Below are 6,000 nucleotides of genomic sequence, written 5' to 3'. Positions count from 1 at the left end.
TCATTTTCCTTGCATTTACCTTTGTTCAATTCTTTATTTTTCAGCTTTCTCCACTGTCTTGTTTTAGTTTTAGCTTATGTATACTACAAACAGTTGGTTTTGCTTTGTGAGCCAATTTTAAAATGCTTTCTTTTAATACCTGAGTTAAATGCATTTACATTTGCTGATTATATTTCATTTCAGCTTTATCAATTATTTTATTGTATTCTTCATATAGTTTCACTATAAAGTGACTTTCAACTGTCACTTTATAAAAAAAAAAAAAAGAGAGAGAATCTCTTTTTTCTCTTTCTGTTTTTACCTTGTGTTTTATGTTCCTTTTGTTATTTAGGAAGGCTTGTAACATGACCACACTGTTACTTCATACTAATGTCCAGAGTCTCTTCTTTCCTTAATTTTGACTACTCTGCTTGTCAGCTTTAAATGATAGTCTCTGAACCCACTCTGTCTCATTCTCCTTTCTGCTCTGCTTTCCCCAGTTATTTTCTCAATTAGTTGTAAATTAAAGTTTGCAAAGTTCTTTGGTTTTATGTTATATTGCTTGCAAGATATGGGTGATTTTATTTTCAACCCTTGTTCATCTGTATCTTTGTCTGTTTTTCAAGGCTGTGTGGAGAGATTCTAATTTAGGCAGCTGCCATTATCCTATGGACCTACAAGCTTCTCATAGATTTTTATGAGAATTAAATGAGCTAATCTATGTGAAAGTAAAGATAGCTGATTACCCTTTGGTGCAAAGACTTTAGTAATGTGTGGTTTTTTTTTTTTTTTTGCTTTTAAAGATAACACTTTTTTTCTAACTACTGTCTATTAACCCTTTTATGGGAAGTATTTTTGCACCTTCCACTTCCTAACATGCTTTCTGTTTTGCCATATAGATATTTTCTGATTTGATGGGTAGAAAGGTACAGGAGGTTGAGGGCAGGGTGACATATCAGTGGGCTTACCTGGAGAGAGTAGGTAGAAATGAACAAGCTGGAAGAGAAAGCACCAAACAGGAGTATAAACTGCTAAAAAAGAAAATAGAAAGGAAATAAATTTTCAGTTCTCTTGCATTCTACTTAGACTTGCTCCAGGCTATAAACAAGGCTGAATAGTAGGTTGGTTTTAAATGCACTAACTAGCCTAGATTCAAATAAGACCACTAGAAATTCTTTTGAGCAACAGCTATATGTAGTTAACTTATTCTTTCAGAAAGGCATTGCACTTGAACTCTAAGGAATAACAATACATTATACGTATATAGTCAGTGTCCTCCCTGAAGGTTTAAAATATATGACAAAATAAGCAATAGTTTAACATTATGTTCACAACAAACCAAGAACTTTGAATTTTTGTTATCTGCATTTTAAGCACAAGAAATAATGAAGATTCAAATTCAGAGAGATTGAATGAATGTTAGAAAGACATATAATTAAAAAAGAGCAGAGCAGTGATTTGAATCAAACGTTTCTTTGCTCTGATATAATATAATTTAAGAAGATAAAGAAGGGCAAGATGAGTGGCAGTAACAGACATATTTTAAATGCTTACAGGACAAGTTATTTGTGATTGGAATGGTCTGAGAAGATATTTCAGAAAATATTGTGTTTGTAGATTAGTTCCCCTCCAGTGCAGTGCAGCATTTGTGTTCCTAATTCCTGTGCATCCCACTTGTTCCTAGCCTCTCTTTTGCTCTGTGATTCTACCAGGAACGGTTCTTCTGTCGTAAGAAACAAACTTTCTTTTTTTTTTTTTTTTTGCACAGAGACCTTCAGGCAGGAACCTCTTTTAAATTAGAGATGGTAATTAATATTATCACTGGGTCCTGAGAGGGGAGCTTGATTGAGACTGCAGGAATAGAGAGTGACAAGATACAGATTGCTTGTTATCTGATCAGGAGGGCTGGTGTTTGAATTCACTTGGAGGAATAAAGACAGTCTATGAACTGATCCTTTGATCCATATAAACACCAGCAGGGTGTGAAGTGGTCTTGGAATGACCTAAGGCTGAATCTGTTATGAGAATGGGGAGGGTTGCAAATATCAGAACAGCAGGAGATAGAAGTGATTCTAATGGAATTAGATGAGACTACTGACAAGGTCCCATACGGTCCCATCACTTCATGGTAAATAGATGGGGAAACAATGGAAACAATGACAGACTTTAATTTCTTGGGTTCCAAAATCACTGCAGATGGTGACTGCAGCCAGACAAACCCAGACAGCATATTAAAAAGCGGAGACATTACTTTGCTAGCAAAGGTCTGTATAGTCAAAGCTATGGTTTTTCCAGTAGTCACATATGGATGTGAGTTGGGCCATAAAGAAGGCTGAGTGCTGAAGAATTAATGCTTTTGAACTGTGGTGTTGGAGAAAACTTTGAGAGTTCCTTGAACTGCAGGATGTCAAATCAGTCAGTCCTAAAGGAAATCAGTCCTGAATATTCATTGGAAGTACTGATGCTGAAGCTCCAATATTTTTAGCCACTTGATTCAAAGAACTGACTCATTAGAAAAGACCCTGATGCTGGGAAACACTGAAGGCAAGAGGAGGAGGGGATGACAGAGCATGACATGGTTGGATGGCATCACTGACACAATGGACATGAGCTTGAACAAGCTCCAGGAGATGGTGAAAGACAGGGAAGCCTAATGTGCTGCAGTCTATGGGGTCGCAAAGAGTCAGACATGTCTGAGCAACTAATAACAATAACATTGACAGGAACCTGGCTCTCTGGAAGTGTTTCTTCAACTCCCTGGAGGTGATATTCCTGTTAAACGTATTATTTAAAATGGAGAATAAGAGAAGAGAACTACAGAATAACAAAGTAAAGTTGGTGACCCCAAAGTTCAATCAAATCTCAAGTAATCTCCATATCTGTATCCAGGTGTATGGCAATATCCTAAGATATTAGGACAGAAGGACCTCAAAAGAAAAATGGCTCCATCATTTTCATTTATAGATGAAGAAACAGAGTTCTCACTATTCAACCCTTGCTTACTCTCCTAAAAAAAATTAGAACACTTGGCCCAGTGACAGAACTGAAATCTGATTCTAAAGCTATGAAACGCTTCTTTTAACAAAAAGGGCAGCTTTTTGTGGATAACTCTAAAGTGGAAGGTAGGTGATGGGGAATATCAGAAATTGTCATATTTGAATCTTACCTTCATTATCTATTTGGTACTGTGTGGTTACGGGAAAAATCACTTATCTATCTTGAGCCTCAGTGTTTTCATCCTTAAAGTCTAGATAATAATTCATAGCTTGTAGAAAAAACTAAGCAGATGGAGTGATTTCCTCTACATGAAGAAGGCACAGAAAAAGCAATTTTAAACTGTTCATCAAAGATGGTTGAACCTTGGGGAAGGGGGTAACAGAGTATCGATGGTTCAGGCAGGGAAAACTAAGAGGAAAAAAAAATAAAATAAATTTTACATTTATTCGCACGTTTAATTCTGCAGTAAAACTTTCAGGTAAAGTACTCTGGTCTTCATTGTAGACATGAGAAAACTGAAACAGAAAGATTAGGTTATTTGCTCAAAGTCATGTACAGAGCAAATTCAAAATCTGATCTGCACCAGGAAATGAGAAGTAAACAAAATATTCTTAAATGTGGTAGTAGAAGAGCCAGCTCTGTACATGCATACATTATCAGTTCAGTTCAGACACTCAGTTGTGTCTGACTTTTGTGACACCACGGACTGCAGCATGCTAGGCTTCTCTCTCCTTCACCATCTCCTGGAGCTTGCTCAAACTCACGTCATTGAGTTAGTGATGCCTTTCAATCATCTCATCCACTGTCATCCCTTCTCCTCCTGCTTTCAATCTTTCCCACCATCAGGGTCTTTTCCAATGAATCAGTGCTTTGCATCGGATAGCCAAAGTATTGGCGCTTCAGCTTCAACATCAGTCCTTCCAATGAATATTCAGGGCTGATTTCCTTAGGAGGGACTGGTTGGATCTCTTTGCTGTCCAAGGGACTCTCAAGAGTCTTCTCCAACACCACAGTTCAAAAGCATCAATTCTTCAGCATACAGCTTTCTTTAAGGCCCAACTCTCACATTCATACATGACTACTGGAAAAACCATGGCTTTGACTAGACAGACCTTTGTTAGTAAAGCAATGTCTCTGCTTTTTATTTTATTTTTTGCTGATCTGAACTTTATTAAGATGAAATCAGTGATAATTACAGAAATTACTTGCCTAAGCTAAAATCCTTGAGATTCACATGAAGTTAGTTACACAAATAAATGGCATGTTCAAAACCATGAGAAAATATCCCAATGCTCAAGTGATGAAGGCTTAGGTGAATGAATCTGCACACCTATTTCAAGCTGTTAAACAGTTTGTGGGCCTTACAGTGGTCCCTTGCATGCAAGAAGTCAAAGAGCTCCTCTGTGCAGTCCTCCTCTGCCTGTGACCTGGAGGATACACGCTCATCACAGAATTCTAGCTGCTCCCTAGCCTTTACACATTTCTTCATCTGCTCACATTGCCCTCTCATTGTTGTCAGGAGATCTGCTAATTCCTCCTCCTCTTCTTCCTCCTCCTTGGGATCTCCAGACCCGGTCAGCATCCTTTGCTTGTCCTCTAGCCCCATGTCCGGCTGCAGTTCTGGTCTGCTTTTTAATATATTATGTAGGTTTGTCATAGCTTTTCTTCCAAGGAGTGAGCATCTTTTAATTTCATGGCTGCAGTCACCATCTGCAGTGATTTTGGAGTCCAAAAAGATAAAGTTTCTCATGTTTCCATTGTTTCCCCATCTATTTGCCATGAAGTGATGGGACCAGATGACATGATCTTCATTTTTTTTTTTTTTTTGCATGTTGATTTTAAGCCAGCTTTTTCACTCTCCTCTTTCACTTTCATCAAGAGGCTCTTTAGTTTCTCTTCACTTTCTGCCATAAGGGTGGTGTCATCTGCATATCTGAGGTTATTGACATTTCTCACCACAATCTTGATTCTAGCTTGTGCTGCATCCAATCCAACATTTTGCATCATGGACTCTGCATATAAGTTAAACAAGCACAGTGACAATATACAGCCTTGATGTACTCCTTTCCCAATTTGGAATCATTCTGTTGTTCAATGTCTGGTTCTAACTGTTGCTTCTTGGTCTGCATATAGATTTCTTAGGAGCATGTAAGGTGGTCTGGTACTCCCATCTCATTAAGAATTTTTCACAGTTGTTTTGATCCACACAGTCAAAGGCTTTAGCATAGTCAATGAAGCAGAAGTAGATGCTTTTCTGGAATTCTCACGTTTTTATCTATGATCCAATGGATGTCGGCAATTTGATCTCTGTTTCTTCTGTCTTTTCTAAATCTACTTGAACGTCTGAAAGCTCTCAGTTCATGTACTATTGAAGCCTAGCTTAGAGAATTTTAAGCATTAGTTTGCTAGTGTTTGAGATGAGTGTCATTCTGTGGTAGTTTGAACATTCTTTGACATTGCCTTTCTTTGGGACTGGAATGAAAACTGACCTTTATCAGTCCTGTGGCCACTGCTGAGTTTTCCAAATTTGCTGGCACATTGAGTACAGCACTTTCACAGCATCGTCTTTTAGGATTCAAAATAGTTCAGCTGGAATTTCATCACCTCCAGTAGCTTTGTTCATTGTGATGCTTCCTAAGGCCCATTTGACTTCACAGTCCAGGATGTCTAGCTCTGGTTATCAGGGTCATTAAAATCTTTTTTATAGTTCTGTGTATTCTTGCCACCTCTTCTTAATATGTTTTGCTCCTGTTAGGTCCATACCATTTCTGTCCTTAACTGTGAATTTTTTTGTGTGATATGTTCCCTTGGCATCTCTAATTTTCTTGAAGAGATCTCTAGTCTTTCCCATTCTATTGTTTTCCTCTATTTCTTTGCATTGATCAGTTAAGAAGGGTTTCTAATCTATCCTTGCTAGTTTTTTGAACTTGATATAAAGATGGATATATCTTTCCTTTTCTCTTTTGTCTTTCACTTCTGTTTTTTCAGCTATTTGTAAGGCCTCCTCAGACTACCATTTTGCCT

The 6,000-nt window shown here is 37.7% G+C and overlaps 1 pseudogene across 1 annotated transcript; it reads right to left on the bottom strand.

Annotated features, from left to right (window-relative positions):
- LOC102176837 lies at positions 4,307 to 4,582 on the bottom strand (annotated as a pseudogene). The gene has a single exon (XR_001297347.1). The product of XR_001297347.1 is annotated as a cytochrome b-c1 complex subunit 6, mitochondrial pseudogene (transcript).

Source organism: Capra hircus, chromosome 3, assembly GCF_001704415.2.
Source record: "Capra hircus breed San Clemente chromosome 3, ASM170441v1, whole genome shotgun sequence".
Lineage (NCBI taxonomy): Eukaryota > Metazoa > Chordata > Mammalia > Artiodactyla > Bovidae > Capra > Capra hircus.
Note: the sequence above shows the minus strand (reverse complement) of the source record. Positions and strands in the feature narration are given on the sequence as shown.